The 14,282-nt window shown below is 43.0% G+C and overlaps 1 protein-coding gene across 1 annotated transcript in view; it reads right to left on the reverse strand.

The window, feature by feature from the left end:
- Positions 1-14,282, reverse strand: part of GREB1L (GREB1 like retinoic acid receptor coactivator) — a 3,215,862-nt gene that overhangs the window by 516,762 nt on the left and 2,684,818 nt on the right. The window lies entirely within an intron of this gene.

Here is a 14,282-nt window from a genome sequence, read left to right on the forward strand (position 1 = left end):
GCAGGCCTCCGAGTAAACATCATCTAGGATGTCCAAGACAGTAGGTATAGCCAGAGGCCTGTGCTGAGGTAGCAAGAGAAATTCCCTAAGCCTTTTCTTGGAATCTGAATAATCTTGGCCTTCCCAGTGGAAGTGTTCCCTTAAGGTATGCAAAGTTTCCCCAAATGAGTAATCCTCTGGGGGGATACAGAAGGAATAGACTCCTCTGCATCAGAGTCTTCAAAAGGGGAGTAAGAATGCTCCTGATCATCAGAATGCTCTGAAATAATGGAGCCCTGATCAGAGGAGGGGGATTCTTCCTCCACTCTGGGCCTTTTGTCCGGTGGGGGCTGAGAACCCCTGATAAGAGTAATTAAAACCTCAGCCATTTTAAGCATCTGTTTTTTAGGCATGGGGCCTGGGGATTGGGCCCTGTGTAGCTTGTCTCTTAGAGTGCATGGCTGCTTTAGACTTAGTGAAAGCCTTGATGGAAAAAGAAGAGGAAGGTCTGAAGACACCTTGAGTGGAGGTAGACCTGTCCACATTGTGAGGTTCAACGCCAAGAGTGGCTTCAGTGTCTGTAGTCGGGGTGTGGGCCGAGGAGCCTGCGACCTCGGGCACAGGAGACACCGCCAATGAAGTGTCGTCGGTAGTCAGGGGCTGCGTAGGCGCCTCGCTGAGAACCGGACCACGTGTAGTCGGCTTTGGCATGGTGTCGGTACAGGCCACGGACCTCGTGTGTCGGTCCTTATCTTTGCGTTTTTTAGACAAAACTGGAGTCGGAGTATCCGACGACATAATATAGTTAAATGTTTTTCCAAAATAATGCTGGGCGAACTCCGCCCGACGCTTAATAGTGCGTTCATTGAATGTAGCACAAAAGCGACAAGCCGAGACGTCGTGGTCTGGGCCTAAACAAGGTATACAGAGGGAATGGAAATCCTTATGCGGTATTTGCTTCCCACATGAAATACAATTGTTAACTTTGTCTGACATCGGTCTGAGGCAAGAAAAGTTTCCCCAACGGGGTACTTAGCTTTCAAGAAGACTTCGGTTTCAAAATTTTCGTAATTTCAGGAGCTGGCCGACCGGCACTTGCGAACTGCTTCTGCTTTGGGCACAGCGCGGCAAAAAAGACTGAAGAAAATGGCGTCGGCTGGTTCCTTTATACCCCTGTCGCACTGATGTCAGGGAAGATGCGACGACAACCGACGCCGGACCTAGACTTTGGAATTCGGCCGACCGAGGACCCGCCTAACGGCAGGAGAACCCATCTGTTATGACTGCAGCTGTATGCACGATGAACATCCTGTAACACCTCCCTGAATCAGGATGCATCTTTACATCAGACAGAAGTATAACTACATACTGTTTCCATAACTTATCTGGGAAGTAAATTCAGAAGGAATTCTGAATTGTTTCATTTTATAGGTTTGCTGACAAACTGAAGACTTTGAGCGATATATCAATACACAAGTTCAGGTATAAAGTTAATATCAAAGGGATTATTATCCTTTATTTACCAGAGACTCAAATTACCTCACCTTTGGACAGTGATATGTATAGTGTTAACTACAGAGCTATCTGCTTAAATGTAATTGGCAGATTTATTTAATTATTTTTATTTACTTATTCTTTGTTGACCTGATTAGTCCCCACTAGGCTAGGTTTCCTTTCAGGACAGACCCAAAGTAGTATTTGCTTTATTAGGAGAAATTTGGCCAGGGCATTAGAGAACTTCTTTTACTCCCTTCCACATTGAATTGCTACAGGGGAGTGTGATAAAGGAGAATGATGTGGAGCATATACTTAGCAAGAGTGCTGGTGAAGTTAAGGTTGCATCATAGCATGAGTAGGGAAAAAAGAAGCAGAGTGAACTGGATATAAATTGTGAGGACAGTGGATTACCATACATAAAAAAATAAAAATGGTGCTATAACTATATTTAATGCAGAATAAAGGGTCAGTATGACTTGTGCTGAAATAATGGTGCAAAGTACAAGTAAAAAAAGATGAAAGCGATACAAGGAAATTAAACATGTAGTGATAATTGAATCTACAAGGGAAGAAACTACTGATAGATACCTACGTATGGGACAATGTTATACTGGCACTGGGAATTAAATCTGAAGTCATCAGAGTGTTAATGCATATTTGGACTGAATCTTTTTGCAAAGTAACATTGAAAACTAGGATGTTGCAGAAAAAATTGCTACTAATTTTGAAATGAAATCCTTGTCTGTTTCTTGGAATGAATATGTTATTAGGTCTAATGAGAAGAAAATGTTTAAAAGAAGAATATGTTTAGAGTTTTGGACAGCTGATATAGGTAAATCTGAAATAAGACTTTTTTTGAACATAAAATAGTTTATAAAATTAAAAAGAATGTTATTATAATAAAAAGTTATGGAATGGGGATTGAGAAATTATGGCTAGTTTAGCTGTTAAACATGGTGTTACTGTTCATTTACCAAGTTTTATGACAATTTCATGGAAAAAAGGGGATGCTGAGATATGGTGGGAAACACAAAACATGCTTTCAATATGTTCTGGAGACCATTTAATTAATGAATGTCCAAAAATAAGTTTTCAATGTGGGGAGCTAGGACAAGGAGAAAGAGAATGTTTGACAGAATGTTGAAAATGTAATCAGATAAGGCATTTTGGTTAGAATGTGAAAATATATTGAGGGGAAAGAGAAAAACATTGATGAAGTGAAAAGGAGGGGAGTAAATTGGAGATGAATGTGTAATGTTTGAAAACAATGGAATGTGATGGTGAAAATATTAAATAGTTTGAGAATTTTAGTCTAGAAGATGTTGGTACAAAACAAGAGGAGGTGGTAGATAAAGGTACAATAGGACAAAGGGTTAAAAAGAGGAAAATTAAACAAAAGAAAAACTGTAAAAAAGGAAGGATAAATATGAGTTAATTTCTCTTAATGTTAACGGTACAATCAATAATAAAAAGGAGGTTCATAGGTTCATACTAGGTTATCTGCCCAAGGGCATTTATAAGCCTAGCCCATAGTTATGTGGCTTTCGCCACCCCTTTAGTTTGAATAAAAACTATGCCTATCATTTTTCTGTGCCTCTGTCAAGCAGTGACACTGAAGTAATCCCTGGGGTATATCTGCGATCTCCCATCCATTGGTCAAGATTCCTCTTGAACAAGGCCAGCGAGGTGCTCTGCCTCACATGTACCGGGATTTTGTTCCACAGCATAGGGAGTCTCTGGGTGATGAATCTGTCCCTCCAGCATGTTCTATTTATAACCGTGTCAAGGTTTAAGTCTCCCGCCCTTGTGGTTCTGAGGGATCTAGATTTTTTGAGGTGAAGCATATTCATCAAATCTGGGCTTGACATGGCCTTATATGTCAGGCACAGGTCACCTCTGAGCAAGCGGTATGAGACTGAATAGAGCTGGAGTTCTTTCAGTCGGGCATAAGACATATTTTTGAGACCCTTTATCCTTTTGGTGAGGAACTTTTGGGGCCTTTCAAGCTGCAGCAGGTGTCTGGTCAGATACATTCCAAACGGGGCATTGTACTCAATCATAGGTCTAATGAGTGATGAGTACAGGGGGACGATGACCTCCCTTGATCTAGATGTGAATCCCTTCATGATCAGGTGGGCGATATAGAAGGTTTTCCTAACTACTTTAGCAACAAGAGTGTCAAACGAAAGGCTACTGTCAACTTGGGTCCCCAGATCCCTGATGACTTTTTGGAAAAAGAAGCAGAAATTTTATATTATTTGCTAGACATTAGATTTAATTAAATAAGGAATAAAAAAGACATGTCAAGACATGGAAATGTGGTGAAGGTGTGTCCTGGTATCATGATAATGATAAGAAAAACAAATTTAATATTGTATGTAATTGTTATATAACTGGGGAGATGTGTTATTTGATATGTAATAAAGGGGATGGATGTTTAAAGAACATGTTTATAAGCATATAAATAAAGCAAGATGACAAAATGCTTAAAGCAATAAGGAAATATGTAGTTATAAATATGAGTGTAATTAGAAATTTTAATTTTAACTTGAGAAAAAATGGAAGGAAAGATTAATAAAGATGTTAAGTAATAGGAAAATGGTTATGGATGGAATGCTGAAAATTGTCAAAAAAGGGAATATATATATATATATGTATAAACACACACACAACACACATACACACACACACACGAAAAAAATGTTGAGACAGAGTCAGATTATTATTTTAACAGATGGATTACAGGAGAACATTGCTCAAGTTATAAATGCCAATTTTGCACATCATTGTGCTATAAAATCGACATCATCTAGTCAACAAAAAATAACGACAACGGGAGAATGAATAAAAGATTATATGGGGAAGTTGTGAAGGAAAAATGGTTTAAAAAGAAATGGATGACTTGTGGGAAGATCATTTAACTATGTCAGATTTCTATGAGGACATGGATAATTGGTGTATGATTTATAAGGAAAAGTATAAAAAGGAATACATGAAGTTACAAAAGTATGACGGGTGTAAAAAAACAAAAATATGACAAATTGAAAAAAGAATATGAAGAAACAATAAATGGAAGAGAAAAAAGAAAAAAAGAAAAGATGATTAAGCAGAATGAGAAAAAAGATACTGTCTAATATTTAAACACAAATACTTATTAAAGGGAAGTACAGAGGTGTGACCATTTTTAGGGAAAAGAATAACGTACTAAGAATTAAAGGCGGCGATTGATCCAGAATATGAAATATATAAATATGGAAATGGAAGAGAATATGTTAAGAATTAGTATAAAGATGACACTTGGTGTCCCTCACCTCTGGATTAGAAGGTTGAAGGTGTTGGGCGCCAATTTCCACTCGTGTGGGTCTAGGAGATTTCTGCTTAAGTCGTCTGCCAGTGAATTCTGTTTGCCTGGCAGGAATTGAGCTTGTAGATGCACTTGGCTGCTCAAGGCCATGGCTAACCTGCAGAGTGGGTAAGAATGGGTTCCCCCCTGCTTGTTTATGTACCACATAACTGTGGTGTTGTCTGTTTTTATCAGCAGCTGTCCTGGAAGGATTAGGTATTTGAAGGCTGTCAGAGCATACTGTACAGCTAACATCTCTTTTTGATTGATGGGCAGGAGAATTTGTCCTGGGCTCCACTGTCCCTAAATGCATTTGCCTGCCATGTGAGAACCCCATGCATAGTCTGATGCATTTGTAGTCAGGATTTGGGCGGCGAGGGGTTGAGTGAAAGGCAGTCCCTTGTTGTGGCTGCATGCTTCTGCCCAGCAAAGGAACTCTGCCCTTAGACAAGCAATGATAGGAATGACTGCTTCCAGGTCCTGAGAATGTTGGCACCAAAGACTTTTTAAATACCACTGAAGTTTCCTCATATGCAGTCTTGCATAGGGAATTAGCAGAATGCATGAGACCATGAACCCTAGGGCTTGCAGTATTTTCCTTGCAGACAGCTGGGTTTTGGTGGCCATTTGTTTGAAGTAGTTGTTCAAATAGACCTGTTTTTTCTGGAGTGAGAAATGCCATCTGGGAAGTTGCGTTCAAGCTTGCTCCCAGGAATACAATTTTTTGACTGGGCGCCAGTTGTGATTTCTTTTCGTTGATGGTGTACCTCAAAGAAGAAAGGAGTCTTTTTACAAATGCCAGGTGCTGAAGTAGTAATTCCTGACTGTCTGCCTGAATCAGGCAATCCTCCAAGTATGGGAAAATTTGGATATATCTCTGCCTGCAGTATGCAATGGGTGGAGCCAGGCACTTTGTAAATACTCTGGGCACAGTAGATAAGCCAAAAGGAAGTGCAGAGAACCGATAATGCATAGAGCCGGCCCTGAAGCGTAGATATTTCCTGCAAGACTCCCTTATGGGGATTTACAGATAAATTCTTTTAAGTCTTGGGTGACGAACCAGGCATCCTTGGCTAGCATAGGGAGAAGCTGTTGCAGGGTAAGCATTCTGAATTTTGGGACCAACAGAAAGGTGTTGAGAATTGATAGATCCAGGATTGGGCACCAAGAGCCCTCTTTTCTGGGCATCAGGAACAGTCTGGAGTAGAAACCCTGTCCCCTTTGTTCTACTGGAACAGGCTGAATGGCCCTGATATTGAGCAGTGAAAGTACTTGCTTTTGAGCCTCTGCCCACTGGTATGGAGGAAGGTCTGGAAACCTACTTGGGGTTGGCAAGGAGTGGAAAGTAGAATCTGTACCCCTGGGATACAATGTTTAGAACCTATTGGTCCTGAGTAATGGACATCCAGTTTTTGGCATGAAGGGCAAGTTTTCCTCCTAGGAGCGCAAGTAGTTGGGCAGGGCTGGGAAGGATAATTGACAAGTCATTGTGAACTTTTACCATAAGAGGGTGGCTTGTCGCTCCCTGTTTTTGAGGTGGGAGCACTCCTTTGTTTAGATCTCTGCATACCCTGACACTGTAGTCTTGGTGGTCTGGTTCTGCTGGGTTTGGACTGAGAAGGCCTGGAAGGGGCTGGAAAGGACCAGTTTTTTGAAGGCCAATGCCTACTGAATCTAGGTGGCTGCACTTGTAAGAATACTTTTAACAGTTTGCATAGATTTAGCATTTTCTTCCATCTTTTTAAGAACCTCTTCTGCTTTGGTGCCAAACAAACGGTACTGACTTAAAGGAGCATCTAGTAATTTTGATTTGACACTGTCTAGCAAGGTTTATTCCTTTAGCCATGCATGCCTTTTCAGTACAGACCCAGTGACTGCAGCCCTGCAAGATGCTTCTAGGGCATCAAAGCCACACTGCAAAGTATGCTTACTAACTTGGTTTGCAGAATGCATCAACTCTTGTAAATCTTTATTTTCTACACAATCTGGAAGTAACACCATTTTTTGTTTAATTTGTTCCATAAAATGTTGCTGGTACTTCAACATGTGAGACTGGCAATTCAATGCCCTGATGGCAAGAGTTGCACAGGTATATACCTTCTAACCCCATCTGTCTAAAGCTCTGGAATCCCTGCCTGAAGGAGTAGGGTTTTTGGCGGTAATAGCCTTAATACCTTTAGGGCCCTGGGAAATGGTCTCTGGATCTGCAGTAGGATTCTTAGAGAGAAATTTGTGTGAAACAGGTACTCTGTAGTACCTGTCTGGTTTTCTAGGGGCCGGTGGTAAAGTGCTGGGAGTAAGACTGGATTCCATGAAGACATCATCTACAACATCCAGGACAGGGGGTAGAGCTAGAAGCCTGTGCTGAGGCAACTCTAAAAATTCTCTCTCTCTCTTTTTGGACTGAGGATAATCCTGGCATTCCCAGCAAAAATGCTCTCAAAGTATTCAAGGTTTCACCAAAGAAAAATCCTCCGTAGGGGAGGCAGACGAAATGGATTCCTCTGCATTTGAATCCTCAAAGGTAGATAAGGGTATGTCCTGGTAATCAGAAGGGTCAGAGACATCAGACTCCTGGTTTGTAGAATCAGAAAGAAACTCAATTCTTTGTCTCTTAGCAGGTGATGGCTGGCTTCCCCTAATTAGGGTGATAAGGTCTTCAGCCATTCTAAGCATTTGTTTTTGAGGCATGGGAGCTTGATTATGCGCTTTGGTCGTCGGTTTTCTAGGCATAGTGGGTACTCTGGGCCTGAGAAACTTGGTAGTTTTAGCTAAAAACGAAGTTGTCGGTTTAATGCGAATATCGGTAGGTCGGAATACACCCTCAGAAGCCGGTGCCTGCACAGCGGCTCCGAACCCATCCAAGGTACAGACATCCGCAGGTTCCACAGTAGAATAAGCATCTTGCGGCATACTGGACTCTGAATGGGTCTCAGCAGAGGCCTGCGACTCTGTAGAAGCTGGCATCAGGGGATGCAAAGGCATCTCACTGAGTACCGGTGGACTGGCAACTAGCTCAACGGAAGCGTTGTCGGCAGTTTTTGACCTATGCGGTCTGTCTCTGTCTTTATCTTTACACTTTTTCAGAAGATCGGTAGTCGGATGCCTTATCGAAGCCATTTTGGAATACAGAGAGTGAAAGAATTTAATGACAAAAATAGCCCGACGATAAATGGTTTGGGCATTAAACAAAGCACAAAACCGACAGCGAGGGATATCGTGGTCTGGGCCTAAACAGGTGATGCAGTAAGAATGAAAATCTCTGTGAGGTATTTGCTTTCCACAGGCAAGACAATTGTTAACTTTTTCTGACACTGGTTAGAGCAAGAAAAAAGAATCCCCAACGGGGTACTTAGTTTTAGAAGACTTCAGGTTTGAAACTCAAAAAATGAAAATTTCAGGTAGCAGCTGACCGGCACTTGTGAACTGCTTTTGCTTCTGGTTCCTCGGCAAGAAAGACTGATGTAATGGTGTTGGCTGCCTGTTTTATACCCCTGACTACCCGACGTCATGGAAGAAGTGACAGAATCTGACTCAAAATCCCAAGACTCTGGTATTCGGGCCGACTGAGGGATACCTGCAGGCAGACAACCCAAGTGTGATGACTGCAACAGTGAAACACGAAGAACATCTTGATCGGAGCGCATTCACCAAAGATCACCTGTTTTGCAACGGTAGGATCAGGACTTGTGACAATGTGTAATGAAGTACTGACCACTGGGAGGCTAGTAATCATTGCAGAATTCTCATGTGTAACCTGGCCTGTGGCACTAGAGTTATAGAAGCTGCCATGGATCCTAGAGTTTGTAAGAATAAATGTGCTGGAAACTTCTTTCTATTGATTAACTTTTAAACCCAAACCACAATTCTCTGGTGACATTCTGCAGGAAGAGATGCTATCACCTGAGTATTCAGTACTGTCTCTATGAAGTCTAAGTTTTGTATTGGGGTTAAATGTGACTTTTCTAGATTTACTGTGATCCCTAGATGGCCACAGATGTTGAGGGTGCAGTACCTAGCTGTTACCAATTGATGCTTGGTCTAAGTGGTTATGAGACAGTCATCCAAGTACGGAAACACTCAGAATCCTTGCAGTATCAAGCGAGCTACTACTACTGCCACACATTTGGTGAACACCCTGGGGGCTGTGGTGAGTCCAAAGAGCAGTATTCTGAATTGGTAATGACTAGCTCCCAGCCAGCAGTAGAGGAACTTTCTGAAGCATTTGTCCATTTTTTTATGGTAATATACATCCTGAAAGTTTACTGAGCACACCCAGTCATCTTTTTTCAGAAAGGGAAGAACAGACAGTACCATGACCATCTGGAACTGTGTTTATTGAACCGATATGTTCAGTACACTGAAAGCCAAAATTGGTCTCCAGTCCCCTGTCTTTTTGGCACTAAAAAGAATCTTGAGTAAGTTCCAGATACTTCTTGGTCTGGCGGGAGTTGTTGGATGATTCTTTTGTCCAACAGTTTTTAGATTTCTTGTACTGCCAAATCCCTCAGATTGGGTGGAACATCTGTGATTTCCTTCTAAATAGGGGGAGGTTGAGAAAAGAGAATGGTATAGCCTCTGGATACAATCCATTAGACCCAAGAATATGTTATGTCTCACCAGGCATTTAAATGCAAGGATAAGCACCCCTGACTACCATCCAGAGGAAGACAATCAGGCCTCCCTTCAGGATCACTGAAAGAGCTTGCCTGTGGAGGAATCTCTGTACCCCTGGTTTTGCAGATCACCTCTGCCGTGAAGGTGGTGTTTTCTGTTTTGGTTCCCCCCTCTGACCCTGGGGTAACTCTCTCCATGTGCGTCTTAGAAAGGCCCGTGGGATTTTTTGAACCACATTTTTCCACCACTCCTTTGGTTTCTAGAAAAATAACTTTGGGGGGTGTAAAAATGTGTGCACACAGCAGAAAAGGTCTTACCATCTTTCTCACACCTGGGCAAAGTTTTTTTTATTTTCAGGGCAAACAAGGATGTTCTGTCAAAAGCAGCATTGACAAAAGAAGACGAATGGTTCCACAAAATCACAAAGGCACATCCAGTCATGTCTCCTAATGGCTATGCCTGTCAGCTGTATGTGTGATAAGCTTCATGGACAAATTGGACACAGACTCCAACGTGGCTAACTAGGAAGCCACTTTCTCTTGGACTCCCTCAGCTACAGCCAGAGTGTGTCTGATAATTCCTTGATCAGATCTTGTTGGAATCTAGTGAAATGTGCCAAAAAAATTCAAGGACCTTATGCTGAAGGTCGATGAAGCATAGACCCATTTCCTGAATCTGTCCACAGCCCAGGACTCCCCTGCTGGGCAGATGGACAGAGAAACTCTCCTCAGCCAGTTCCTTTTTAGTGGTGGCCGCTACGACCATAGCATTAACTGTAAGACCCATAGCCCAAAACTGTTTGTCTTCGAGTGTGAAAAATATCTTGTCTGCTCTCTTGGGGATGGGCTCGATACAGTCAAGGGCCCTTCCATGCCTGCTGTTAAATCAACTGAATGAGCTCATCAGTGGGCAGAGATACCCAAGAGATAAATGGGAAGGTGCCACATGCCTGCATGTAAAGGGTTTTGGGACTTCCAGCCACCCCTCTGCTGACATCTACAGAGGCTGACCATGGGGAACCCTCCCCCTCATCAAAATCTACATCTTCGGTGACAGATTCCTGAGAGGGATTTCCAAGTGCTTCATCTTGCACTTCTTTTTGTGAGGGACCTCCTTAAGGGGATAATCTGGGGAGGTATCAGAGGATGACAGTACCTGTGGCTGTGACACCTGTGGCTTCAGCACCCGCTGTCCCAGTGGAAAGGCAGGTGAAATAGTAGAGCTAGAGGGGAGGATCTGTTCTGATAGAGTAGGTGCCGACTGAATCTCTACTAGAGAAAGGGCCTGCTGCATAGCCTCGAAGGACAGTCCACCTGAAGAGGGAAGGGAGCCCAGAACCAAGAAAGACTGCCTCTGGACCAGGGTCACATCCCGCTCAGAAGAACCAACCATTGAGACCAAAACCAGAGTGGAACTAACTCGAGCCAAAGCTCCAAGGGGCAGGGATAGTGCTGAAAAAAGTACAGTTTTGTACCTACCATAAATGTAGATGTTCGAGTGTTCACCCTGGTGCAGTCATCACACTTAGGTTATCCTGTCGTCAGGCGGTCCCGCAGTCGGCCGGATTTCCAAAGTCTTGGTCCGACGTTGGTTGCTGTCGCCTCATCCCTGACGTCAGTGCGCCAGGGGTACATATATTGCAACCAACGCCATTTTCTTCAGTTTTTCTTGCCCCAGATGTCAGGTGCCCCCAAAAAGGTGATCCAAATTAGTATCAAAAAGTGAGAACACTGTACAGACACAAAAACCCTTCAGCTGTAAGCAAATACATCAGTAAGGTATAGCAAAGATTTAGCCAGTAGATCAGAGGGGTTGGAGGGGGGGTAACCTGGACTGCAGCAGGGTGAACACTCGAACATCTACATTTATGGTAGGTACAAAACTGTACTATGTTCATCGTGTTACCCTGCTGCAGTCATCACACTTGGGTTGAGTCCCAAAGCTAAGGTAGGGTGGAGGCATTATAGAAGGTCAGAGGAGGCAATGAGGCCCTGCAGAACTGCAGTGGCGAAGCCTGCCCTGGATTTAGAATAAAGAGGTAAGTGATAGTGTTTGGTGAAGGTGTGTACAGAACTCCAAGTTGCAGCTTCTAAAATTTCCTTGGTAGGAACCCCCCTGAGAAAGGCTGTAGAGGTAGCTGTTGCCCTGGTAGAGTGGGATCTAATGGTAGGAGGAACTGGCTTCCCATGATGGGTATAGCAGAATCGTATGCAATGGCCTATCCATTTAGAAATGGTTTGCTTGGAAATGGCCCTCCCTTGAGAAGGTGTAGCATAGGAAACAAACAGCTGGTCAGTTTTTCTGAAAGCCTTAGTTTTATCCAAGTAATATCGAAGCTGCCTGTGAATGTCCAAGGAATGTAGGAGTCTCTCACCTTTGTTCTGTGGATTGGGGAAGAAAGTGGGTAGATGGATGGTTTGATTTAAAGCTACACTGGAAACCACCTTAGGCATGAAGGTAGGATTAGTCCATAGAGAAACTATGTCTTGATGAAAAATGAGGAAAGGTTCCACTGCCATAAGTGCCTGTAATTCTGAAATTCTCCTAGCAGAAGTTATTGCCAGGAGCAGGGCAGTCTTCCAAGATAGGAACTGAAGGTCTGCAGATAAAGCTGGTTCAAAGGGAGGTAATGTTAGTTTTTCCAGAACAAAGTAGAGGTCCCATGTCGGTGTAGGAGCTCTTCTAGGTGGTCTAATGTTTTTTGCCCCTCTGAGGAACTGCCTTAGGAGTGGGTTTGAAAATAAAGGTGGATTTGTGTCGTAGTGAGCTAAAATAGCTGAAGCATGGATTTTAATTGAGGAGAAGGAAAATCCTTTATGCAACATCTCAGCTAAATACTGCAGAATGTGAGGCATATGAGGCTGAGTTGTGTCTTGGCCTTTAGCTTGGTTCCAAGCCGAAAACCTTTCCCATTTGTCCGAGTAAGCCTTCCTGGTGCCTGGCCTCCTGGCTTCTAGAATAACATCCAGTACTGCTTGTGATAAAGGGGCTGGTTGGCTGCTTAATTGATTTGCCATGCAGCCAGGTTTAAGGTTTTGATCTGGCTGTGTAGAATCTGCTTGTCTTGCTGTGTGAGCAAATGAGGTATTTGAGGCAATATCCATAGTGGGCTGTGAGCCATATTCTTCAATAGCGGGTACCAGTGCTGGCGTGGCCAGTCTGGGGCTATGAGAATCATTCGAGGTTTCTCCTTTTTGACCTTCAAAAGTACTTTTGTGAGAAGAGGTAATGGAGGAAAGGCATATGTTGTCAGGTTTTTCCAACTAAAGGAGACAGCATCCACTTTCCAAGCTTGATGGTGGAATGTTCTTGTACAAAATTTTGTCAGCTGGTAGTTTTGAGGACTGGCAAACAGGTCTATGTTTAGTAGACCCCATCTTTGAGTTATCATTGCAAATATTTGCGGGTCTAGCTTCCACTCGTGGGGATCCTTGATGTTTCTGCTTAGGTTGTCTGCCAATGTGTTTTTCTGTCCTGGCAGGAAGTGAGCTTGTAACTGGACTTGGTAGGTCAGAGCTGTGTTCCATAAGATCATTGCGTGCCTGCAAAGAGGGTAGGAATGTGTGCCCCCTTGTTTGTTTATGTACCACATTACTGTGGTGTTGTCCGTATTTATTGCCAGTTGGTCCAGGCTGTAGTATATCCTTGAAGGCTGTCAGAGCTTTCTGTACAGCTAGCATCTCTTTTTGGTTTATGTGCAGTTTTCTTTGTTCTGCAGTCCATAGGCCTTGAATGCATTGCACTGCCATGTGAGCCCCCCAGGCATAGTCTGAAGCATCTGTTGTGATAGTTTGCCTGGGTGGGGGCATGGTGAAAGGCTGACCCTTGTTGAGGTGACATGCCTGTGCCCACCATAGAAATTCCTGTTGAAGGCAGGGAATGAGAGATATCACTGTGTCCAAGCTGTGGCTGTGTTGAGACCATACGCTTTTTAGGTACCATTGTAATTTCCTCATATGCAGTTTTGCAAATGGTATTATCAAAATGCAAGATGCCATGAAGCCCAAAGCCTGCAGAATTTTTCTTGCAGTTAATTGGGTCTTTGTTGCCATTGTCTTGAAATATTGAGTCAGTTGTAATTGCTTGTCTGGTGTAAGATAAGTCTTCTGGGCCGTTGTGTCCAAGCTGGCACCCACGAATGTCATTTTTTGTGAGGGTACTAGTTTTGACTTCTTTTCGTTTACTGTGTACCCCAGACAATTTAGTAGATGCTTCACAAAAGCCAGATGTTGTATGAGAATGTCTTTTCTTTCTGCTTGGATGAGGCAGTCGTACAGGTATGGATATATTTGAATTCCTCTTTGTCTGCAGTATGCAATTACTGGTGCCAGGCATTTTGTGAATACTCTGGGCACAGTAGATAAGCCAAAGGGCAGTGCAGAGAATTGATAATGGGTTGAACCTGCAATGAAACGGAGGTATCTTCTGCAACTTTGTCTGATAGGGACATGCAGGTATGCCTCCTTGAGGTCCAACGTTACCAGCCATGCTTCCTTGCCCAACATGGGAAGTAGCTGCTGTAGTGTTAGCATCTTGAATTTGGGAACTTGTAAGTAAGTGTTTAGAATTGAAAGGTCCAGAATTGGTCTCCAAGTATTTTCTTTCCTGGGTACTAGGAATAGTCTTGAGTAAAATCCTTGGCCTTGCTCTTGAGTTGGTACCCTTTGAATGGCTCTCATGGCCATGAGAGCTGTAATTTGTTTTTGAGCATCTGCCCTTTGATTTTGTGGTAGGTTTGGCATTCCTCTTTTTATTGGCAAGGTGTGAAAGTGGAATCTGTATCCTCGTAAAATTATGTCTAGGACCCATTTGTCCTTTGTGACCATGTGCCAGTTGTCTACAAATA

Source organism: Protopterus annectens, chromosome 3.part0, assembly GCF_019279795.1.
Source record: "Protopterus annectens isolate FY-2018-M chromosome 3.part0, PAN1.0, whole genome shotgun sequence".
Taxonomy (NCBI): domain Eukaryota; kingdom Metazoa; phylum Chordata; order Ceratodontiformes; family Protopteridae; genus Protopterus; species Protopterus annectens.